Source organism: Plectropomus leopardus, chromosome 24 (assembly GCF_008729295.1).
Source record: "Plectropomus leopardus isolate mb chromosome 24, YSFRI_Pleo_2.0, whole genome shotgun sequence".
NCBI classification, from domain to species: domain Eukaryota; kingdom Metazoa; phylum Chordata; class Actinopteri; order Perciformes; family Serranidae; genus Plectropomus; species Plectropomus leopardus.
The window spans coordinates 11,233,530-11,260,467 of NC_056486.1; the positions used below are offsets into that span (position 1 = coordinate 11,233,530).

The window sequence follows — 26,938 nt, forward strand, 5'->3', positions numbered from 1 at the left end:
CTGTAAATCAATTTCTAAGGAAATCGGTAGAAATCCTTGTAAAATATGGCAAAATGTCTTTGCTGTGGTTATAATCTGTGACACAGAATCCTGCAGACAGGATTTTTTTGGTTAATTTCAGTCGGAGAATATGAGACAAGACACCACATAGGTCAAGAGAGGATGTGCATAGATGTATGACTTCTATTTTTAAGAGAAATCTCCCGTTGTTAGATGTTCCTAAGCTAATATAAATGAACCTGAAACACTGATTTAAAGAGTAAGTATGCTGTTATTCTAGTTTAGTTCCAGGAAAACACCAAAAACCAATTATCTGGTAAGTCGATCTTTCAGTACTTTACACCCTTACCTTCACTTTTTCTGTGGCACTCAGGCTTAAGTCAGTGGTTCTCGCTTACAGAGTGGTTCAGTGATGATGTTTTCTTGAAGGCTGACCTGCAAGTTGGCATCGCCCTGGTTACCCAGACAAAATCAAATGGGGCTTTTCCATTGAAATTTTTCCAGTTGATTTTGGCTTATGGCAGAAAATAAGCTCAGTTTGTATTACTTATATGTTTCGTTCAGTAAGGCAGTCTTCACAAATAAACACCTTTTTTTTTGTTTGTTTTTAAGCATAAATGCAATCACCAGAACCGAAAAGCTACAGTTAGATTATAACCAAACTGCATTACAGTCAAGTGACTTCAGCATGTCACAACAACAAGGCAGTAAAGCCATGTTTGGTGTGGTGGCATTCTGTTGTCTAATTTAGGCACTTTATAGCAACTGCCTGACAAGTAAAAGGTTCAAAATTCCCAGGTGGTGTATTTAATGACATATATTATGCCATAAAATACATCTTAAGTTGTGTTAACCACAGACCTTATTACCAGCATCTATCCAAAACCCCACTCAAAAAATCTATCGTCTAAGACACATTGAGGGAAGCAGAAGTGTAAATATGCGAACTCATTTCTGTGTTTTAGGGCTCATTTTTGCAGTCTTGCTTTGTGTAATTTTTAGAAAGGCTATGTAATTACACTGCAACCAAGCACTTTGTTTTTTTCAATGTTACTCAAACTGAGATTTGACAGTTTCAGTTTTTATTCACAAACACAAAGTTATTTACATGTACAAGGGAAATATCATACAAATTGTAGGCTTATATGTCATCCAGACAAGGAAAAGCAAGAGTAGATAATGTGAGGTATTTCTTCTCTGCAAAATGTGGAATGTCAAAAGGCAGAGGAGCCTCACCCAGGTGACTAAGGGGCTTCAATTCAGGCACTTCATCAGAAGAAGGAAATCCGATGTTTGTCCAATCTGGGTAATCCTTCTCATGAGTGTCCTTCTCCTGATGCACAACATCAGTAGATGGAGGTCTTGAAGGAAGTTGAATGTCATGAGGTAACATATTGGGATCATTTAGATCCTCATCCTCATCCAGGGAAGGAAATCCAATGTTTTTAAAACATGGGTACATGTTTGGTGCCTCAAAAGCTACTTGAGACACAGCATTGACTCACTATATAACAGCTGGTTTTGTTTTTAATTGCTTGGCAGGTGTCAGCTCATATATTATGTCACTTTAGAACAACTGGTATGATTCATGTGAAAATATGATACAAAGTATTTGCAGTTTGGAGAAATGTACAAAGCCAACATTTTCTTTCAGTAACTGAGCTGACTGTAACTGTGTGCTACAGATCAAATCTGTCTAAATTATATATTTAAAGTTATTTGAAGTTAAGACTTACCTGTCAGTTTCATCAAGAGGAGTTGCACTACAGTGCATTTCACTGACAAGTGATCCAAAAGCTGTTTGTAGGGGCTCTACAAAACTATTTAGGTGATGGCTGTTTGCCTAAGAAAAGTTAACATTTTTATTGGTTAATTTTGTAATTGAGAAAGGCACATAAAAAGTACCTAAAATATGATAGAGAAGAGTAGCTTACCATTATTGGAGCCTTTTTTAGGCATTGGTCAGACCAAGGGTCCATGATGGATTTGGTTTGACAATCTGTATAGGTATAACTGTCTAAAATATAGGCATAAAAGTAACACAGTTAAAGCCTAATTCAAAACAGTTATTGTATGTAAAAAAACATCAAATTAATTAAACAACATTTACTCAAAAAAGTGATCCTGTAAGTTTTCACAAGCCTCCCATATATATATATATATATGTATGTATGTATATTGCATATCAATTAAGCTCTTTGTGGCAGTCTTGTAATGAAAGATCCATAAAACATTACTTCAAAGTTGTTTTTCAATTGCTGTATTGCCAGAAGGCTGCAGTTTTCTTCAGATATCTCTGGGTTTCATAAAAACAGTCGAGGTTTTGAGTACCAGTGACGTGTCTGTCGGTTGTAGTGCCTTGATAAGACTGTCTGCAATTTTAGAATTCACTTCTGTGACATAAGCAATTCTGTTGTAGAATCCGATGTATTGTGGAACTTGTGATGGTTTTTTGGTTGTTTTTATATGAATTCAACGCTTGAGTTCAAACTGTGAAGCACAAGCAAAATATATTTTACTGAGCAGCAAAACCAAATACATGTCTACTTCTAGTCATGTAGATGATGTGGCTTGATCTTTTAAAATTATTTAGTTTACCTCTTTTCCTGTCAAAACCTGATACTGGCAGAAGTTACATAATAGCAAAGGTACTTGAGGCATACATCTAGATTGGTTAACTAAAGCTACTTAAAAACAAAGTGGTTAAAATTAATTTGTTAAAAGAAGATCACATTGACAATGTTTCAGTCACTAATGAAAATATCATTAAAATATAATTCAGAAAGACAGATCCTGGAATTTTGTGAAAAATTACAGTTAAGGAGACAGTTAAAATGGCATTGCTTTGCTTAACCAGCTTGAAAAATTCCTGAGTTTTTTTCCACACTAAACAATGATTAACACTTGTTATAACATTTGACACCCCACTGAGATAGGGGATAAGGCATAATTGTTTTGCAAAGCCAGTGCTACATTGAGTTATGCATAGGCGGTATAACTCCTAATTAGAGAGCATATGAATCACATTTAAATCTTTCACTATGTGGGTTGAGTAACAAAAATGTAACATGCAAACAAGTATAAACCAGCTGGATTTTGCAGTTGGAACAGCCAGTGAGCTACACAGCTCCCAGCCTGGTACAGAGTTGGAAAAAAAGGCTGTTTGGGGGAAGTGGTGAGACAGAGGCAGAGACCTTGAGGGAATCAGTAATCACAGTGGACAGTGGCAGACTGTGCAGTGGGCCTGTTCTGTCAGTTATACTGTCATGGCTGTTGGGCAGCAGGAGTGATGTGCAGTTTAAAAAGAAACTTCTACTTCTTTTTTGTTCTTTAATTAGGAACGACCTTGGTCAATAAATAAATGGCTCATTGACCTTACTTGCTGTCTTTGAGGCGCCTTTTGTAAGTATGAAGTCAGGGTTTGCTTCACTGCTTTCTGCATAATGCCATAGTAAGATGGGCCCTTTCATGGCAGGGGATGTGTAATGGTAAGCAATTGGGCCACTAATGGCATGATATTAGGCCAACTGGAGCTGTATAATGTTACTGTGGTTAATGGCTAACTGGGTTAGCCATTTAAGTTGTAACCCAAGTTTTATATATTTTTCCCTCCCCATGGTTCCACGTTTAATCCCCTAAAGTTGCTTAATGTGGCTTTTAAAGCTTGCACAGTGGCTTGTCTGCCCAGAACGGTTAATTTATGAAATGGAAATGTTTTTGATGAATTAGTTGTGCTATGATCAACTTAAATTTGGACATTTTTTAATCCCTATTTGTATTTTTGGGGGAGGGATATACAGTTATGGCTGCTGTGTGCAGTGGATCTCTAAGGTGAATTGTAGTTCATTAAAGACGCTCTTTTTGTGGATGCTGTGTTCATGCGAAAATTGTCGATGTGAAAGGCAGTTATTTTATGAGAACTTATTTTAGAGCAGTCATTCCTTGGTGAAAAATTACACACAACTGACTCAAAACCCCTCACTAATTACATTGCTAATTGCTTTATAACTTCTGCAGACATTTCTTATTTTATTTTCATTTCTATTCTTGTAGAAGTCATTTCTGGTAAGTAGTTACCCTGGAAAATAAAATGATATATGTTTTAAAATGTTCCTCGATTTGGGATTTTTTTTATTTTAATTATCTTTTTAATCATTGTATTTCTGGCTGTTCCACAGCATGTGAGGGCAGCCCTATAAACACAAGCGTTTGTCCGTGGGTGGATGAGTAAGGCTACATTATTGGTCAGAGTGAGAGGTGGCATAAGTATTGTTTTTTCCCCATAAGCTGTTGCTTTTTAGAGAGATATATAATAATACTTAGATACTGGATGGCCAAGATGGCACCTATTGAGTTCATTGGAATTGCTTGCCTGATGTTAACGCCAAAAAGGTCTCTAGCTTTGGGGTTTACTTCTTGTGCCGCCAACTGAATAACTGAATATTGCAGTAGTGTAGCAAGTTCCTGCTTGGATCATAGCTGACACTCGTGTAGTGCTGTGTTCCTCATTTTCTGTTACAAACGTGGCATGATAGCATAGATGAATTAACAAGCAAACTTCCTAACAACCATGTTTCTGTGAAGATGTGCGATGAGCAGTCTCTGATTTCCCGTTGCTGGGTGAGCCTCAGTGGCATCTCATCCACTTTGTTCTCCTGCGGCCGGACATTAGCCAGAAGAAGGCTTGAAAGAGGAACAGCTCTCGGTCCAAGCCGGGTCAGCCTCGCCCTGATGCTGGCTCTCCTCCCTCTCTTCCTCCCTCTGGTCTGACTTGCTGCGCAACATATTCCACTGGTCGAGATCCTCTCACAGACTGTTGTATTCAGTCCAAACCCCACATAACTTTTCCCCATGCTGATAATAGCTTCTCTATTGTAGAAAAGTCTTGCTTCAGCAAAAGTGGCCACGGAGTTGAGAAAATAGAAATATATAGCAAAAAATTAGCAAGGATCTGAGGAGCTACTGGCTGCTGCATCTACATGTGCTGCTGTCGTGTGTGTGACAACGTTGCAATAGGTGTTGCAGCCACTAGAAGTGGAAATAAGACATGGGGACGGGTGTTGCCACCTTAGAAACAACCCATAACAAGAGGTTGACCAAATAATTGGTTCAGCTGATTCAAATCTGCGCCCAAAGGATGTTTACTAAATCTCCTATTGTTGCTGATGGCTGCGCAGCCTCTGCCAGTCACGCCAAGGTGTACATCTCCAACCAAAGCTGAAGAGGGGAGGTTTATGAGAGCTTGACTAGTGGGTACCGCTCCAGAGAAAGCAGGTCTCTTCTGCTGTGCAAGTGTGCCTAAGTTTATTGTTCTTTATTTTGATGTGTGTTTACAGGAGTGTGTGAGCTGGATCACAACAGTGAATCCGTTACTAAGTCAAGGCAGCAACTTCCTGTTTGAACTAAAAACCTCTAGTGTTTCATACACTGTCCATCCATAAACTAGATTTTGACCTGGTCTCGTTAAACATGATTTGATGTATTCTGATGCTCACATGCAATCAGTCTATGGTGCCTGACATTTGGGCAGCTCACAATATGATGAAACATGCCATTAGCTAGTTATTGGATACACAGTGCAACTGCTCATTGCCTTTAGAAACCCAACATTCCTGGATGCCCTGTTGGATTGAGGTCCAGTAGGTTTAATCGTCATGGTCCCAATGGTTGTTAGTACCATATTTTCATGACAATACATGCAAGAGCTGATGAGTTATTTCAGTGTGGACTGACTGAGATTTCTATGCCTTAAGCCATACTGCTAAAATGGCCAAAAAAACTACACATTTGTTAGTTTGGCAGTCACAAATATAAATTCTTGCATCAAGAGAAGACTCTCTTAATGCCTTATCTCTTATTTATCCTCACATCATATCTCTTTAGGAATATCCTTTTGATATGCCTCACCTCCAACTTAAGTCATGTAAATATTTCATAGACTTGTTTCCCAAAGTTCACATGGAGTGTAGAGGGTAGAAGTGCTTTTTTTGCCTAGAACAGCATTTGGCTGCACAGTTTCCTGCCAAACTGCAAAAGGTCCTTGAACTCCTCCACATGGTTATGTTCACTTTAGAGGTGGTTTAAGGTTGGAAATTAGGATTGTCAATCTTGGCAGAGTAGTTAGTATCTGAATTCAGCTTGGTTTTGGTAGCCCCAATCCTAACCCTGACTTGGTGTTGGTTTCTGTATTAGTATTGCTGTTTGACAGAACAACCTTTTCAGTTTTATGTGTTCCTGAATTGTGCCTTTCACACAATTTACCAAAATTCAACTCAGTAACCATAACCAGCTGCTTATGTTATTAAATGCACCACACGTGATGAGGTCTTGACCTGAGCTGGACTAAAGACTCACTGGCTCTATATCAGCCTTGTCTGCAGGTCTCAGAAGGCATATAGTGGTGTCCTGTATTTGTCCCCCACTCTCCTCCTCCGTGCTTGTAATTACCTCTCCACCTTGATCCCTTAATACCTCCAACTGGGCAAAGACGCCTCCAGGGGGTCTGTGTGTATGTGCCTGCCCATTCCCCATGTGAGCCGAGCTGTGTATTTGTGTGTGTACATAAATTTGTGTGCATGTGCCGGAGTCCTCTGGGGCTTTTTGCGCGCTAGATAAATAATGATGAATTACAGATTGATTACCCAGGAGTGAAAGCTCTGGTATTAAACTTATTATGAAAGGCTGCAACCTGCAAGTTGTGTATGTGCGCTTGTGCAGAACCCCCTCAGCTCTTGCTTTGCTCATAATTAAGGGAGTAATATTTCTGGGTCATAAACATAAGGATTGGCAGCATGGGTTTTTAAACCATATTGATTGGGTATAGTTTGTGCGCTCAGGGCGAGGCAGCAGTTTTACAGAGCGCCAGTATTTTACCTGTATACTTCACATAGACACATTGAGTGGGTGGTCGAATTGATGTAGCTTTTACAGCCCTTGCACAGTAATAACCTGCGTCGACCTGCGATTTGCAAAATGAGAAATGTGTTGTTTTTATGTTGAGACACACTGGTGAATTGCAAAATTGAGCTCTTGAGAGTCTTTTGAAAGTAACGTGGTGATAAGTTTGAGTAGAAGAGGCGATTCATGCCCTCAGTGACTGCTTGCTGCTATAACTGCCACAATTCTGTGCTGACTGGCGTTAGCTGATTGCTAGCTGTTACACCAATCAGGCCAGATATTCCTGGTGCAGAAATCACTGACTTTTTTGTACAACTTCTCTCAATTAATGCTATGTCATATGAGATGGAAGGTGGAAGTAAAGATAGGTAGAAGACAGGAAGGTTCCTATATCAACACCTTGTGAGTGTACCTGTTATTATGCAACTATAGAGTTGTGTGTGAGGATTAAAATATCATGCACTGACAAGGTATCACACTTAATTTCTTAAATTTGGGTTTAATTGCAGGTAGAAACATTTTTTTTTATATATTTTGTCTTGTTTTGAGTCATTGTTTTCTTTTTTTCAGGCACTTCTGCATTAGCAAGTGCTAAGTTGGATGTATTGAGTTTTTCTGCTGAAGTAATGACTTGGAAGTTGAGAATTTGAAGTCGGAAACTAGCAATTATGGTAACTTTGTTGTGCTGCTGCTAGATTCCAAAAGAAGCTAAAAGGATCTGAGCAAAGTTTACACACTTTTTTTTTGTTTTAACATTTAGAGTTATTTAGCATTGATTAATAAGGCAAAAAGAGAATAAATTGATTCTAATTGGCATCATTTGAACTTCTCAAATTCTGAGTGTGAAATGATTACTCTGCTGTCATGGAAAATCAATGCAAAATGAAACAGCTGGGAGACAGTTTGTCCCCCAAGTGAGGTGAAGTATGCATGTTTTTTTTAGGGTTTTTTTTAAGATGGACCATGAGACTGATTAGTCTGCAGTGAGATGAGCACTGTATTGGACTGTCACGGTGAAGAAGAGCTGAGCCTGAATGTAAATCTCTTAGTTTATCGGTCGATCTACATCAGTTCACCTTTGGTAATGAGCCTTGCATGACAATTGAAAAAGTGAGATAGGAGATATGGGTGTCTATATTAAGTCTGCTTCACAGATTGTCCAAGGTCACCCTTAAGGCTGATTTACATTTTTACATAGGTTCTACAGAGAACCTACAGTGTGATCCACACAAATGACTTATGCCATTGTTAGGATTTATACCACTGTGAATGTGTCTCTGTTAATCTGCAATTACACTTCCAAATCACTAGCTGGCGATGGTGTTTTTTACCTCCGTGCTGGCGATAGTTGTGGTTGAAGGCAGTGTTTTTTTGGTTTGTCCATATGTCCATTGAAACGTCTGCATGCATGTCTATCCCACGTTTGTGAACCTCAATTTTTCCTTCCATCTGTCTTCCTGTTAATGCGATTTTTCAAAAACACCTTGGGAAAATGTCTTCAAATTTGGCACAAACTTTCACCTTGATGAAATTTCTTCAAATTCTTCAAAAAAGAAATGTTTTGAATTGGGTGGTTGAAGGTCTCCTCACAAAATAGGCTTTTTAGCCATAACTTGTGAATTCTCACACTGCTTTTGTCAACATTTCACACACATTTCCAACAGGATAAAATGATGAAGTGACGACATTTTACATCTGGAAGGTCAAAGGTCAATGTCACTTTTCTCGAACAAAACACTCATCTTTTGCTAGACATGTTTCCCCCACACATACAATGTGCATACATTATTAGCATAAGCCTATCACATTTAATATTGCATAAATTAACATAGCACCTAGTGGATGCTCCCTTTACTCACACACAGCCAGTAAAAGTCTCACACAAGACTTCTAATGCTTTTTTTGTGGGGGCTTTATTGTCCTTACAATTCATTGCATCTTATTTGTGAAATAAAATTAAATAACAGCCTTCTTGCCACTGAGGATTATGGTTGTGGTTTTGCAAATGTTTTTGTTTTGCATGTGGGAAGGTATGCATCTATGCAGAGCCTATGTTGTAGGTGCTGATTGAATGCAGAGATAAAAACCCTGCTTCAGTGTCAGGGTGAGGACCTTGGACAACTGGACAAAACTCAAAGTTCAACCAGTGCACCCTGAAAAAAGCCAGTTGAGGTGATTTGGAGTGATTACGATGTCTCCCGGACACCTACCTCTGGGGTTATTCTTTGAACTCTCAACTAGAAGGAGACACCAGAGGCAACCCAGAACACACTGGAGGGATTACATGTCCTATCTGGGCTGGGGAAGCCTCGGGATCCCCCAGGAAGAGCTGGAGGACGTGGCTGGGGAAGAGGACTTTGCCTCGCCTGCTGCCACTGCCGATAAAGAAGGATGGACGGATAAAGCCACTCTCTCTCTCTTTGAGCTGCTGCCTCTGAACTTTGTCCAGGAGGCCGTTTTTGGATCTCATGGTCTCTTGTAAGATTAAACAGGATTTTTTTTATTTGACATTTCCAAGCAATCACTTTAATGTTCGCTATTAAGCAGTCTGTTTGGAATTTTATGTCTCGCTCGTTTGAATGAATGGCAGTGTGCTTTTGTTTTCGTGCTGCAATAGTTATGCAATATGGGTGTCCCATCCCACATGGTGCATTATGCTGTCAACATTTTGTAAAATGCTTTACATAATGTTTGGCGAAAGCTTTTTAATTCATTACATTTAAATATTTTAGTGTAGTCAGTGTAACTGCCCAAGAAGTTTTGTCTGCATTCAGATATCAGGGCATATATGCACAATATTTTCTCTTTTGCACCACTGTTTCTCACTGCTTTAACACCCAAATATTTCCTAAACCACATCTTTATCAAAAACTGGATGAACAAGAGATATAGCACAGTTCAGTGTTGGGCTTCTCTCATTTATCACCCTCCCGATTCACCCAGTAGAATATGTAATGTGCACAAAAACATTTGCTTTCTTTGTTGTGTCTTACTCCATGCCCCTCAAAATAATGCAAATTAGCCAGAGCAATGATGTTTAAGTGTCTTGCAAGTTTAATTGTGCCTGTTAAAGTGTAGTTGTTTTTTTCACATTACCCCCCCCCCCCCACCCCACCCCCTTTCTTTCATTCTGTTTCATCAGTCTAAACATATCCATTCATTACTCCTAATTATTTATTTACTCTAAGAAGAAAAGGCTGAACGGAAGTTTAAATCTAGTTCTCATAAATTTCCAATGATATTTAGAAAGAAACGTGTTGAGTGACTGATTTGACTATACTATTTTTACACTTTTTTTCTCCTCCAAATGGCTCCATCTGCTGTCAGTCGTGGAGGCACTATTACTGACACCGCTGGAACATGTGGGAAACGGTGTTTGCACCATAGGGAGCAAACGCTGTGAAATGGCCTCTTCTATGGGCGTAATATGATCACACAGAGCAATCATCAGGCCGCATGACTCCCTGGAAGGTTGCTCATGTATTACAGATTCACCCTTATGTTTAAACATGGGCTGAAGTGATCCTTTGGCTTTCTAAAAATAAACATCGTGCTGGCTCATTTAAAATTTCCGTTGTGCAGAACTTCTGGGTTCGTGCTCATCACTCCAGGAATCGCACTTCTTATCCAACTGTAGCTTGGTTACAAGTGGTTTTCACATATGGCAGCTTTATAAACATCTGTTTATATAAGACTTAGTCAGAGAAGTTCTGCAAAAAGTTATATAATTTCTGCAATGTGTGCTGTTGAGCAGCCATGCCATTAATGCTGGGTGCACTTTGTTGCCAACAATTTGTTCATGCGTGGTATATGTCTCATTTTTTGTTGTTCTTCTTGCCAAGTCAAACAATTTATGTTTTTGTGGCTTGTGCACCTGTAAATCAGGCACTAAGTAGCCTCTTTGAAACGCTTTCTAACTCATGTCGCTTTGAAAAGTGACATTAAAGAAGTTATTGTCAAAGCTCTTTAATCACCTGCTGACTGCCATTCAAATTAATGACTCACTTCTGCATTTGTAATAGGGATTTACTGAACTCAAGTTAAAAAAAAATCCCTCCCTCATGTGGCATTCCCCTAATGTTGTCCACTTCTTGCACACCAAGAAGTGTGTGTGTGAGCGTTTTGTGTGCACGTGTGTGCGTGTGTGTGTGTGTGTGTGTGTGTGTGTCGTAACATTTACATTTATGCCCCTCGTGCTCAATAAGGCAAAAAGTCAATTTTCTTCAATAAATGCTGTTAGTCACTGAAGCCAGCTATTTCATTCTTTATATGACAGTGGGCAGTCCAGACTTCCTCAAGCGTTTTCTCTTCATTGAAACAGTACAAATGACACTTGGAAACGTTGATGGAGAAATATAAAACAGAGGCAAGAGGCAATATCTTCCATGAGCAGAATGATGCACAGGCTTGTTTTGTAGATACCCCAGGGCCCACACTGATAAAAGACCAAAGACCCATGAGAACCTTACAAACTCCCTGAGACTTCATGATCACCACCTCTCTGATGTTGTCTGTGATTATTTTTAACTTAGGGCAATGATTGATAGCTCTATACAGAAGATATTTTCAGACTTTTTGGGATGTTCTTATCCAGTCTTCCCCACTGACACGGAGGCACAAGAGTGCCAATATTATTGCAGAAGCTCAGTCAAGATTTTTGGTTCAATAATGTCATTAAAGTAATCTGTGTTCCTGCATACTTAAAGCTGTTTCACACTATGCATGGATTTTTGTCTCAAAAATTTGCAAAAAAAATTCATAACATTAGGAGGCAGACTGATTGCAGACCATGAATGTTTGTGTGAGTGTATGCCTTTCTTAGGAAAGGTAATTTGGTGCAATGGGTGTTTGTTTTCGGGATAACATTCTCATACTCTATCTGGATACTTTTTTGTTGTGTAGAGTGGATAGGAGGAAACCCCTTGTTTTTTTCTTTTTTTTAACACAATGCAGATAATTTGCACCAGACCCACAAACATACTTGTCATACAGAAAATTAGCTTGCAGATTTTCCATATTTCTTCATTGCATTTTCGTATTACACGGGTGAGAAATGACTTTTACTCTGCACTACTAGCTTCCATTGACTGTGCCACTTTTAAAAAAGTCACATCACAACTTAATGAAACTGCAACTATTGTAAGTTATCATTCACTTTTAGTTTGAGGACAATCAGAATGACCCCACTTGAAGCCATATTAGCGGTTTCTAAACATATAAGTAATTAAAGTTAAGATGATGAATAATAACCTTATTTACATGGCATTTTTCTTTTAAAAATAATTACAATGTGTTGAAACTGTAAAACAGAGTGAACCGTAAAAATGCTAAAATTAGATTAATTTTTGCAATAAAACAATGAGGAGCAAACAAAAATAAAACCAAAACATGTTAAAATACATAGTTAATTAAAAAAAAGACTTTCTGATAAAAGTGAGTTTTAAAAGGCATGTAAGAGATGCTACAAATTTGGATAGCCCAAGAAACCCAGGAATGAAGTTCCAAAGCTTAGAGGCACTGACAGAAGTCAGATCACCTCGGGTAACAAATGGAGCCATTTGTTAAACAATGGGGACCCCTGCTCGAGGATCTCAGGACATTCTCTCAGGATTAGTCAGTTATAGCTGACCTTAATGAAAGGGATAAATCAGGACTTACTACACCCAGGCTAAAAACTGAAAACTCCACCCAGCCCACACCTGCATAAACCCCACTTGTTATCAGTTTTGAGATTACCAAAACTATCAACCCAAAGCTACCCTTGCTTTATTTAATCTATTAACGTCTGTAAGCTCACAGAGCTAATGCAAGTCCACAACTTTACGGGAAAAACAAACAAATCGTGATTTAAGATTTGCATCTTGTAGCAGAACACTAGCCAGTATGTAAATGGTTTGCCTCAACTGAGACTCCCACTGTTTGATGAAGTGTAAAAGAATTGTAAGGCTTGTAAGGTTGGCCCCCTGCTGCTCTGTCATGCCAAGGTAGAGAGAGCTTACCAGAATCAGCAGCTTTCCTCAGCCAACTAAGTGTGTAAGGTGACCACCGAGCGCCTATTAGGTTACTTCAGTGATGGTTGAACTTCTCATTAAGTGAACTGTCTGGAATGTGCAGGCATAGGAGAGCAGTACTGTTCAACAGAAAATGAATAGTGCAAAGCACGTAATGATATGGAATTATTAGTTCACAGATTTAATGAATAGAACACGCTATTGTGTTCCAACAGTACAATTAACAGCTTCATTTAGTCTGTAATTTAACTGAATTTTGTCAATTAATTAATTAAATCAAGCATTTTCTTTATATGTCAATTAAGGTGCTCTCAGGGCGCAACTCTGCTGCCATGGCGACCAACTACATCCAATCCTACGATGCCTTCAGGCTTATCTCATCCTCTTACTATAATAGGGGAAATAGTTATTGCCATGACATGATTAATTTGAGACGTTTAGCAAACTGATGTTATAAGAACATTTTATCATCCAGACCAAAACCAGAAGCTTGATGTTCAGTTCAATGAACTCAGATACTTGTACAATTAGCTCCTGCTGTGTTTGTCCACTGTGTAGTTTCTGTGGTTGCTATGGTGAGCCACAGTATAAGCAAAGGTGGAAGTGACAAATAACCTTGCACATGTGCATTAACAGTACAAACAGTGGAGGCACACGGTGATATTGTGGAATGTTTGCGGGGCTTGAAGTTTCTCAACGTGACGGTTAAACCATTTCTTCTTGACTTCCTACCTTCACTTTGCTACCCTTCTCCAAGCTCATTCTGTCTTACTGGTGGAAAGAGCGAGTGGTGGAAAGTAGGTAGATATATAACCTAGTACTTGGCACCTACGTAAAATATTTAGGAACTTGCATTAAGTTGTAATATTATGGGTAACAGTTTGTACAAATGTACACTTATAGTCCACTACATTTCAGATGGGAATATTGTACTCTTTACTCCACTGAAACTTTTTTTAACAATTATTTGGATCATATATGCAATACATCGTCATGGTTCCTAACCTTTTTAGTCCAACCCCAAAGTTGGGAACCTACCTAACTGTACATACAGGAGGGGTGTTAATCAGTAGTTTTATCATGATACAATATTACACAGGTTCTTTGGATAACAGTACACTATTTGTTTAACAAAATATCTGCCACAAGGCAACTTTAATTCGATTCAATTTAGAGGTCGATTTGAGACAATATAATATGCCCATTCAACACTATTGGTCACAGAACAAGCTGTGGTCTTTAATTTTTTTCTTTTGGCCAAGAAATAATAAAACAACATGAATTATTGTAACTAATTGTAACAGATTACTGGGGTTGAGCTGAATACTTGCACTAGCAAAGTTTTACTCTGCTCATAGCTTAACAAATTCTATGTATTATTAATACTTTTTCTAACTCAAAGTGGGTTTAAATCACTGCAACTCCTGACAAAACAGCATAAATTTCAGTCTGTGTGCAAGCTTTTCCAGCATAACATTGTTGAATAGCAGCTAATGTTGCCATAGCGAGAGCAACAATTTGGCAGGGATGCCTAGTCAGGTCCGTCGGTTGTCCTGAGTATTCAATATCGTAACCTCAAAAATCTAATTTTTTTTCACACAGCTGATTTACTTCAGAGAGGGAAGTAAATATCCTCAAGGTCTTTGTCTTGGCTGCTAGCTCTTATCTGCCTGGTTATTTCCAAAGACACGCAAAGTCAGTGTTAGTATATTAAAATGTTTCATGCAGGACTTATTATTTAGGTGTTTTACATTGATGCATGCAGGACATTAACTTGTCAGTATTTTACACTGTTGCATGCATGGCTTTGACTTGTTAGTATTTTTACATTGTTGCATTCAGGACTTAAAGCTTTGAACTGTTTTACATTGTTGCATGCAGAGTTGCATGCAGACTCTTAGCTGCATGAAGAATCTGAGTACTCCTCCAGTTTTGTTTTTTGAAGACATAAATCCTGACGTACAGATGCATAATTTCTCTTGTATAAAAAAAAGGAAATCACATCCTCAGACAGCTGAACACTAGTTTTCAACAAACATTGCTGTAACTGAGTAAATAGCACAGTTGTTGGGGACTATTTCAACCGCGGATTAATATAAATGAGTATTTAAGGATGGTGTATAATAAACTACAGAAGCTGCATGGTAATGAAGGAGCATGTCACCCAGTGCAACGGTGTGGTTCACTGATGTTCTTAATAGTCTTTGCACAACAATGGAGCTCTTTGGCAGAGAGGAATAACATACAGCAAGCTTTTGCCACACAGGCAATACTTGTTTGGATCTATTGTTGACAAAAAAATGTAGAAAGCTCCAGCCTCATCCTTCAAGCTCACCCACACATCCCCGAGATTGGTCAGTTTTTCACAGAGGAGGGTACAAACTCTGCTCTGACTCTTTCCTAATACTCTGCGACTTTCTGTGTAGACTACAGCCAAAAAAATAATCATTTTTTAAATCAGAGAATCAGTTGTTGGTTTTTAGTCAAGTCAGTGCTGTATGATTTGAGTGCAGCTCTGTGACACCAAGGGAAGAATCAAGTTGATTATTTTGGCAGAAAACAAATGTCCTATGTCAGTGTGCTTCCACAGTCAGACTGAGAGGCTCAGTCACTGCCAACTATATAGTTCTGCCAACTGAGCAGGAACGTATCATTGTCGGCTTTTTATCATTGCAAACAACACGCCGTTTAGAGCTCTCCTCCCTTAGATATATTTTTGCTACCTCTGACTACACGTTTACATCTCACTGGCCAATTTAACCTTCATTGTTAATTTGGCACTCGGCTCGGACTTGCTTGGCGATGCTTTGAGATTAACCGTGACAGTTATGCTAATGACTCTCCCCCCTCTCGGCACTGGTTCTTTTTTTGCCTTAAATATCAGTCACAAAAATACTGTATAATTGAATTAATTGGAGAATGGAATAAAAAAGATTACAGTGCACCACAGATTTAGAATATTGAGTGTTTTGCCATCAAGCTGATGTCTCTCTGATGATAGGCAGACAAGAAAGCTGGGGACGGTGTGTGTCATCTGACCGGAAGGCCAGATTTGACATTTGTAGCAGGTTTCCGTGGAGATAAATACACACATTCCCTCACATGCCCCTGCTTTCTCTCTCACACATACACACACTGTCGCATGACTCTATCCCCAGGGACACATCCACTGCCTTGAAGTCTGCTGCACCACCAATCTTCCAAGACTCTGAGAACAGAACGACTGCACCCTGCTGTATCTAAATATCACTGCCACTGTCGGAGCATGTGTGTGTTTCTTGGTGTGTGTGTGTGCCTTATAGTGGAGCTGACGAATGATTAATTATTTCCCGTCGATTTTTACTGGCTGGTTCTTCTTCTTAACATCACTTACAACATCACAGATAACGCATACGAGCTGCACCCACTTTGCCAGCAGCACTCAAGACATGATGCATTTACACCACGTGCAAGGATCATATATAACTCGCTGATATCATCCACTGATCGGATCAAAATAAGAGAGATTCTTGTTACGCAGGATGAGAGGAGAGTGACGGAATGAGAGAAATCAGAAGGGGAAAGGGAAAAAAATGCGAGGGTAGGAGAGCGATGAAAGAGAGACGAGATGAACAGAGGGAGGCTGAGAGGGGAAAAGAAGCAGTCTGACTAAGCAAGACGAGCCTGTTATGAAACAGCAATAGGCTGCATACCGACTGGCTTCTCAGATTGATTTATAAATGTGAGCTGACAGCTGAAGACGAGTGAAAACAAACTTTCTGGTTTTGCTGCCAACAGTCGTCAGAGGCTTGCAGGCATATTATTCACTGTCATGTGATGCAAGTTGTAACAGTGATTCTGGCTCCTGGAGGATTTGTCTAAATAAAATGCAATAAATATAGGGTTATTGAATAGTGTTCAGTTTTATACATTGGCTCTTTATTTTTATAGAGAAAACAGCTAATATTGTTATGTGTTTGAAAATTATTTAGGATGAGATATATTGCCTTGTTTGGTTAAAGTAATTGATATGTTGTCAGAAGTACAGCAAATAAGGCATAGTTTTTGTGGAAGACTGTATATATTTGTATTGTCCTAGATTACTAGAACTTTGAAATAAAATGCCAGCTTTGACAAAAGAAAAACTACAAGTGCATAACTGACACTAATTTAGAAGTGGAGAAATTCCCAATGAATAGGAGTATCAGTATAGATTTTTTCCACAGAATTTGAATTTATGAACAAGCAAACCTCCAGAATTGTGTGGTTTGTGAATGCAGTGCATGCAGAGCTTTTCATGAGTTATTTTTTCCCCAGCAACAAGGATCACGGGTTAGATAACTGATCTGTCGAACCAATTCGGGCTGATCAGATTGATGGATAGGAGGAGAAGCTGCTGAGAGTAAATGAAGCGAGTAAATGCAAACTTTTAGACCCTGCTCAGTTAACAATTAAGTTTCACTTTCACTGCACCTGATGTTCTGCTGCTCCCTCAGTGTCCTGTGTACACTCTGCACTCAGAGAGTGTTGTGCAGTCAAAAACCAAACTATATTTATCTTCCAATAGTGCTACAAATGAATGGTCCAGCTCCAAAAATACAAAATCAATATGTGGCCGAAGATGTTTTAATCATGGCAAGCTGCCACAAATAAATTAATATGTGGGAGACTCTGCATATATTGATTTCTTCAAATTTCATGATGTAGTTTTGAAAAATGCATGTGCCTAAAACTGAGGCCTGAGCCCAGGGTGTCTGCAGTTCTTTAAAAAGTCTTAAAATGTCTTTAATTCAGTGCTGTCTTAAATTTGAATTTATTGTCTCAAGCATTTTATCTATTTTCATTTTGTCATCCCCTGATGTCTTTTAGTCAAAATGAGTCAAACTCTTCTTTGTGAGAGTCCATATTTCTGATGAAACAAATTCAAGTCTGACGAATCTTTAAACCTACCACTGAAAATATTACTGTATTTTTATTTTTATCCTTGCATTTAATTGTGCCACAATGTAGATTACCTAATTCACTTTGTAAACATATTCCAGCATAAAACCTACCTCGACAATGGACCACTACTTACCTTTACACTTACCTGCAATGCTTCACTAATAAAATTAAACAATAATTTGTCCAAAGATCACTCTTACATTTTGTTCACAATTATAGGTCTTTCAAAGTATTATATTTAAATATCTGATACCTGTACAGAACCTGCCTAAACCCTCAAAGCAAAACAAAGGAAGGAATGATCCCAAATCATTGTTTTATATTCTCCTGAAGTCCTTTAGTTTAGTGAGCTGCCAGCTAGGAGCAAGTTTAGGGCAGTTACTCACACACTTGCACTGAGAGAGGCAGAGCTCAAAACATCTGTGTGATACTGAACAGCTGCTGATGACTTTATAGAAAGAAGAATGTGAGAAAAAAAATGAATTTCTGTCTTGACTTATTTTGGTATCTTTAAGACCACACAGGACTATACCCAAGCTATTTGTTGTTGGTGCTGTTGTTGTATTATTTGCCATAAATAAATATTAAAAATTCTCACATTATAGCTCAAAAAATCTGCAACTTTTTAAAAAGTTCTAGAAAAAAATGTGTGCAAACTGTGGTTCCTGCACATTCTTCACAGTCTTCTCCACAAGTCTAGTCTCTTAAGAGGCATCAAATTCATTATTCTAACTGGCCTTAATTGGTATTTAAATGTCTTAGATCAATCTTTAAAAAGTCTTAAAAATCCTAGGGCATGGGGAAAAGGGCATTGCAAATTGTCAAAACAATTGAAAACGTTTATTATTCATAAATAATTTAACCAATGCCTCTCGCATTAACGTCATACAGATCAGGACAGTGGAACCAACAACACTCAAAAATGTTGTTTCCGTGCAGGATGCTCAGAGAAGAGGATCCGCTGTCCGTTAGCTAGCTGTTAATGTACACCGGACAACAAAATTTGGCTATTTAACCAGAATTTTGCGGCATGAATTGGTGTATTTTATTTGGGCAGAATTTTGCCTATAACTCTATATGATTGATGTTGGTTTATCTTTTGGTATTTTTTTCTTCAGTTTTAGTATTATTATGGGTCTGTGTCAACCCCAGATTCACTCTTCTTCGTAGTTTCGCTTTGCTGTATTTGGACTTTTTTCCCCTCACAGTTGATTATGAGCTGCTTACGATAATGCACCTCGTTAAAAAGCCTCGACCTCCTGACCACCTGAGCGTTAGGGAGGAACACTCTCATAAACGTCACAGAAAATGCAGGCACTCTTTCACTCTTTACTTTGTTGTTTGGAAAAATCCTTCATGGTATGCATTTAAGCTGAAGCCTGGCAGAAATCCTAAAAAATGCCACCCTCTCATAAGTGGAAATTATTTTTTTGAGTATTTATTTATTTGACATCATAACCAAAAATACAAACTTCACATTTTACTCACTTCAGCTAAGTCATATTACCTAATGTGAATGCTCTGCCAAACAAATATCAACTGCCTATACTCACCCCTTCAGCCAAGACACACACACACACACACACACACACACACACACGTGTGCACACACACACTTCTCCTCTACCTCTCCCCCCTCCTCTCTTTCTCCTCGTGAGACTGATGCAGTGGCTGATTGTGTGGGAAGTTCCTCTGTCATCGTTAGTGGGGTTGGAGGTACTTGTCAGAGGCCACATTAGGAGTTTCCTATGAACTCCCCCTCTGTCTCGCCACGCACAAAGAGACACAGCGAGTGGTCGGTGGTGCTTCATCTTATTGAAAAAATATGTGAATGAAGGTCAAAACCCCCAGCAGGAAGCTGAGATTCATTTACACATACGACGTATTAGCATGTCCTTTTGGGATGTTATACTATTTCCTTTATAGAATAAGTTGCAGTGATGACATGACAAGCAGATTTGAACGGACAAAATGAGACACACTGAATCAAGCTGCATGAGAAGCGGCCAATGAGCAGCCTAAAACAGGCTTAAACTGAAAACATCAGGGGTAAAGTTTAACCCTTAAACTCCCATAAGCATCAGAATTCTTGTGCTGCATTGTGATGACTTTCAGAAGCATTTAAACCTCTGACACCTAAGAGAGTTGGTTTGTTCTCTTTTAAATACATGGGGGGAAATGCACTGAGCAAGTCCTGCAAATTGAAAAAAAATAGCAGATATTATTAATTAGATATTAAACTATAGTTAAAAATCTCATAATTACATATTAAAAATTTTGTTAAAAAACAAAAACAGATTCTCCTTAATTTTTTTTATCAGTTTTTTTATTTTTTGCCTGCTTTTTTCTTTTTTTGTTTCTTATTTTAAAGTAATTTTCTTTTGACTTTTCACTAATTTCTTGCTAATTTTTTGTCGATTTCTTAAGTTGCTCATTGCCTTCTTGCCATGCTTTTGAAAGAATTGTAGCCAATTTGCCCAGGTTTCAGAGCGATAAGAATCAAAAAATAATGGGAATGCATCAACTAGGATTGAAAATGTGACTCTGAAAAAGGTTACCAGCCCATGCAATAGGTGGGCATTATTGATTTACCCAGTGAAGGCAACTTTTATTGATATTTGGCTTTGCTGGGCATTAATTTCTGCACACAGGGCTGCTACTATAATGTCAGCTTTTAATCCATAATGCAATTTTTCTTAACACTGCAAAAGCAAGGAATGTGTAACACTCTTTGAACAACCACTCAGATGCCCTTGAGCAAGGCAACATGCATTCACCTGCACAAGAGGACTGTACCGTGCTGCTGTAAGCTATGAATGCAAATTAGCGTGCTGCTGAAGCAGCAGCAAAATGACCAGACTGTGCAAAGCAGTGTTCAACTTCAGAGGGAGCCGAGAAGAAAAGAAACCTGCTGAAGAGATATTATATCAAGATCTGATCATGAACTCTGTGCTTGTCAGAACCTCAGATCACATCGCTCACAATGGGGAAGCATCAGCACAAACATCACCTATCTATACAGCTCAGCCATTCTGAGCCGTCATCATTATGCAGCATGAAACCAGAGATGCTTAAAGTGCACATGACATAATTCAACCTGTCCTTCAAACTGTTATTTGCCTGCTGAGAGCCATACATCACTTGGCAACTAAAGATTAAAAAGCAATAGAGAGAGAAAACAGTAGTACCTTGGTATTTGATCACGTGATTGTGACAATCACACACACTGCATATGCCAAGCTCCTATGTTGAGATATCAACATTTTAGAAAGAAATACACACAAATATAAAGGGGACTCGCAGAGTCATCTCACTGAGCTTGTTGCAGCAGTCAGTTGTGAAGGTCAGAACAAAAAAGGGAAAACAGCAGTTGATGGGTTTGCGTCATCTTAAAATTGTTTTATCAGTATAAGCAATAGGTGTATTTGATAGCATCATAACATCATAAACATAAGCCATAAGAAACATAAGCCTCTGTGTGTGTGTGCATACACATCCTGATTCAGTCTCCCAACTGAATTTAGGACAAAGTTGTAATGAAATGTTACCATTAAAGTATTTGATAATGTTTATATGTAAAAATATCATATTTTTGACATGTACAATTATAATATTGTCAGTATATTTGAATATAATATTTTCAAAATGAATTCCCTCCTGTAAATAAAAGTTAAACAAGGACTGATAATGTCAATACATGAGACAGAAGAAACAAGGTTGGTACAAGAATAGACCAAATATAACTTGATCGTGACTAAAAGTAAAAATATATTATTTTTTATGGTAAGAATATTTTCCTGGATGCATATTGTCTGCTTCAGCAGGAGGAGCGCTTCAGTTTTGAGTTGCGCACCAAACTTACTTCCCATAATATTCCCCTTTTCATTTACTCTTCTGGCATAATACTGGCTTACATTTATGATTTTGTTGGGTGAATGTTTTTACTTTTTTCATTTCAATTTGTCTCTGTGTTGTCAAGCAATGAGTGCATTTAATGTGCGATATTACTGAGCTCACTAGTCGGGCTGTTTATCACCATAGATCCCACAATGTGATATTATCACAATACTTTGAATTTGATGCAATGTTATTGCTATTTTAGCCGTTGAGATTATCATTACCTTTTTTTTTAAACTGTAAACTCTGTCTCCAAAGGACAAAGTTCTCAGCATCTCTTTTATCTGCTAAGATAAAGTATTGAAGATAAATGTTCTCACTTCAATCTTTTTTTTATTGCAGCAAAATGTATCTTGTGGCTGAAAAAGCAATTGATTTTATTATTCTAGTCAACTACCAAAAATTTCACCTGTTTTTGCAATATTAATACTTTATATTAAAATATATATTATTATATATTATCATTTAATCTATATATTAAATAAATAAAATCAAAACATTCCAATACTATGCAGTATCAAACAGGCCCCCAAAAGCAGTGTTGGGCTCTGAAACACAGTTGCATGATGCCATTGGGCCCAAAAAAGACTTCTTCCTCGTGTGTGTGTTTTATGGGCCCAGTTATGTAGTCTTATACCTGCAGAAATCAAGCTTTTTTGACTTTATTCACCACTGACTCATTTTTATAATAATAAATGGTACCCATCCTCGAAAGCTGTGTCCAGTTTTCTTTATCTATGGTCCCATGCGACAGTGGCAGGACAGGGTTGTAGCACTTTAACCCACGCCATGTTTGTGCCGTTCAGCTGATGGTTACCGCTGACATCATCGTCCCGACCCTGAGTAACAAGACAGACTGACATCACGCTCCATCTTTCATTCCTTCCCAGGTCCCCCCCGATTAACACTGTTGGCTTTGTCAGCCTGTTGTTGTTTTTAGGCCTGTTAGCACTGTTAACATTTCGGCTCAGTCACCATGTTTGCTTTTACATAAGATTGTCAATGGTAAACGCCAATCATTATGCAGAATTAAATAGCAAAAACACCACTTTAATGACACATTGCCTTTTTAGTGTTAAGGGTGAAGGTTTGGTTGAAACCTTGTGTTGGTATTTGTGTGTGTGTATATGTGTGAACTGAATATATACTGCTACTATTTTCTGAGTTGTTTGCACAGGTGCATTTTGTAATATGCGCGTGTGTGTGTGTGTGTGTGTGTGTGTGTGTGTGCATGGGAACTCCTAATGTGTTTTCGGAGAGCACAGCTGTAGATAGATAGAGGTCCTCGGAATGGGGGAAGTGAGTGTTTTAAAGCCAAAGCTCGGCACGTCAAGGAGATTAATGCGCTGCTATTGTCTCCGGCTCTCATCAGAACACTTTTATCTGCAGAAAATGACAGAGCTTGCACTTTTCATTATGTACGTTAGCTAGCGAGCTGCGCTCCACGCCCCTCTCAGCCCCCTGCTTTCCCTTTCAAAAAAGGATTGCTTTTGGGGGTGAATGCGCGAATTTGTGTGTGTGTGTGTGTGTGTGTGTGTGTGTGTGTGTGTGTGTGTGTGTGTGTGTGCATAGGATGGTGTATTTGTGTGTTAGAGGCAAAGAGAGGGGGAGGGAGCGTGCAAGAGAGCTTGTGTGTGTGTTTGGAGTACAGTTTGTGCATGACCATGTGCGTGCGGGCATGCATGTGTGTATCTAGGCCTCATTTGTATGCCCTACTTGTCATTCTTGACTTCTGGATAAAATTTGACACAATAATTGATGTTTTATGTCTTGCAAACACGGATATGGAGAATATGGATTACTCTGGAGACAGCATTGATTGTTTAAAGTGTCTCTGAAAAATGAAAAGACGACTGCAGACCCAGTCTGTATGCATGTGTCTTTCTTCTTTCCTCCAAAGTCCCTCAAGCCGAGTGGCGACAAGTGTGTTTGTGTGTAAAATTACTGGAATATAACACTCCAGGCTTTGTTGACCCAATCAAAGGATGAAAGTGCTGCAATAGCTCGTACACATCCAACTTATACAATAGAGTAGGAGCTACTTGCTTTTGGTCCTATTTGAAAGTATAATTAGGTTGAGACTATCAGTGCTTTTTTCCACAGAGTACATTATTCAAACTGTGAAATGAAATGTCTACTTCTTTGGTTTGTGTGGGGAGATGCAAACAGTGTAAAAGAACACCTCCTTAACTAAATGTACCCAAGCATCCGATACATTCTTAGTGTCTAGTTAGTATGCTTTAAACTGCTGTGTCTTTTAGAAAAGGTAAATTAGGCCATTGTGCTACTTGGCGGGAATTGAAATGACTTTTTCCTTTTCCCTAGAAAACGACCATAACCTACAATATGTTTAAAATGTGGGCGGTTTTTGCCTTAATTAGATAATTTACAAGAGATAGGTGGCAGGAAATGATGGCAAACTTTCTCAAAAACTTAGAAACTTAGTCAAGTGATTTTAGTTGGCTAAACTTAACCAAATCTTAACAGTGCCGGGGGGCGGGGGGGGGGGGGGGGGGGGGGGGGCTCATAGAAATCATTTTGGTCTTGAAAGTTATTTTTGGAGATTCTCAAATGACATATTTGTTTTTATACAGGCCGCACTAGTGTAGAGCTAGAACAAAAAATTATATAATATATATAAAATAGTCAGATATTTATATTAGTTTTAATTCACATTAAATGAAATATTTGGGGTTTTTCGGCTGTTGGTTTGACAACATGAACTATGAACATGTCACCTTGGGCAATGGAAAATTGTTATGGGCAACTCTTTTTTAAAATAGTTCCTAGGCTTAAAAATATATAGATTCAACAAAAAGAATTATAGAATGCAGCACTATGATATATGCGGTAAAATATGAGTATTAGTGCACCTAAAAAACCTGTAAAAAAACATGTATGGAGTAGGGATGGGTGCGAGGTGGCGAGCACTTAAGTGATCATTTGGGATGTCAGTTTTCATTTAACACATAAGGGTTGTAGCACTATTTTCCTGCTCTGTTACAGGTAGAGTAGTAGCCAGGCAAAAGAGTTATTATTGGAAGTATTTGACAAAATAATCAAAATGAATGTGCAGTGCTTGATGATAAATTATGTGAGTGCTTATATACAGATTACCTAAAATGCCCATCAATAGTCTGAAGGGGGAATTAATCACTTTAAGTACATTTTTGAAGGTCCAAGCAAGATTTCAGCCATTCCATGTTTGAGTTCCAGTAGCCACATTGATACTGAGCATTGAAGTGTGCTTTTTTCACACCTTAAGCACAAACACAAGTGCAGTGAATAGGCGAAAACTCTCTGTAAGACCAAAAGGTAAAAGAAAGTCCAAAACACTTTTTTCTTTTTGTAGTTGCAGGCTGCGGAGGCTTCTGCGTCTGATACTAAGGCAATAAAGAAATCTGTGTGTGCATCGCTGTTAGTCGAAAATGAGATCAAGAAGCCACATAGGGACGTGAACAAAGCAAGCACTCAGCAGCAGTCAGTCTCTACATCCATTGGATCAAAGGTTTGAGATTTAATAGCAGAAAACTTTGATGCTGCTCCATCAATTTCAATCAATCTCTTTGACAGTGAGCATCGTGCTTCATTTTAGGCCAGTGCACTTTTGAAGGCACTCCTCAGTGCACTTTTGAAGGCACTCCTTAGAAGTGTGCAATTTGTTATTTACCATAAAATGTAAAAAATCTCTTAAATGTACAATCATGTAGCTTCACCACATTGCTTATCTCAGAGAGAATCTTGTGTCTTTGCTTGAGACCAAAGAAATCCTTTTAAATATCCTTTTCTACTTCCTCCTCGGGCATTAAACCTGCAGTGGAATGCATCACTTTCCCATAGAGACTGGCATTTCAGTTAATGCTGTGCCGAGGCCAGGCCGGTAATAGATTAATTTAAGTAATTATTTAGAGATGGAGTGAGCTGGAGAGGGAGGAAGGGAGAGAGGGAAGCAGACAAGCAGGAGTGGACTGAGGATGTACATTCGTTGATGATTACATGTTGCTCCAGAATCCTTAGGGAACACATTAGACGGTCAACATGGCAAGAATGGCAGAATGAGCGAGACAGATTGACATCATTATGAGGAAAATGAAGAGGGGGTGGATGGTTGATCTAACTTATTCACCATCCACGCTACGAAAAAAAAAAAAAAAACTTGTTGCAGAGAGAGTGCATATCACATATATTAGCGGGCTCAACACTGACACGCAAACAGCACCATTATGGCCATTTTGAATACCAGCAACCATAACAGCTACCGAGCCCCAGACTTGATTAGATTTCATCCTGACAGTGCATATGTCTTCCTCCAGCCCCTTCACAGTGACTTTGGAGAGTGCAGAAATTGAATTGGGCAGAGAAGCGCACAAAACCGTGTTGTTATCGACAGTGGGAGGGTCTGGATGGGAGGCAAATGTAGATTTTTATAGAGGTGTACAGTTAACTAAACTTTAATGCTTGCACATAATTTGTTTTATTCGTTATTCACCATTATTTGAAATAAAATAATGAAAAGAATAGGAAATAGAAAATAGCACTAGGGGCACTAGAACCTTTGAGCAACAAATATGTGTTTTTTAATTTTTTTATATTTGTATTGTTTCTGCTCAAATTTTACACCTTGATTTTTGCTTTCTCTGCAATTTATGTCGTAAATGTCATTAATTTTGTCAAAATAGGAGTCTAAATTCAGTAATTCCATAGTATTTATTTCCAAGCTTTTGCCATATGCCGTCACATGACAATTTTCAAGAACTTTTGGTGAATAAGGTGTCATCGGCTGTAAAAAAAAAAAAAAAAAAAAAAACAACCCAAAGAAATCAAATTTATTCAAAGTTAACGGGAGAAAGTCACCTGTCCCTGCATTAACATTTGACAGTCAGTCATTGTCTGAAAGGGGGACTATTTTTCAGCACAGAGCAGCTGCTGAGAGGTTTGCCATTTTCTCTGACAGATGGTTTACTGACAGACTTGGATATCTGGCATCTTTGTGTGCATCCTGACACCTTGAGTCCCTTTAACTGTTAGACATACCTCGGTGTTTACCTCCAAACATGTGTAGTTCACTCATGGTGCTGAGCAGTGAATGAGTGCAGTGGGAAGACGAATGCAGCAAGCAGCGTACCACAGTAGGCAAATGAATCCTTCTTAGCTTATTACACAACTGAACTGGGACATGCAATGTCAGCCAGTCATTTAATTCCAATTTA

The 26,938-nt window shown here is 38.6% G+C and overlaps 1 protein-coding gene across 2 annotated transcripts in view; it reads left to right on the forward strand.

The window, feature by feature from the left end:
- slitrk6 (SLIT and NTRK-like family, member 6) overlaps positions 1-26,938 on the forward strand; it is a 159,093-nt gene that overhangs the window by 37,036 nt on the left and 95,119 nt on the right. The gene's annotated exons all lie outside the window — the stretch shown is intronic.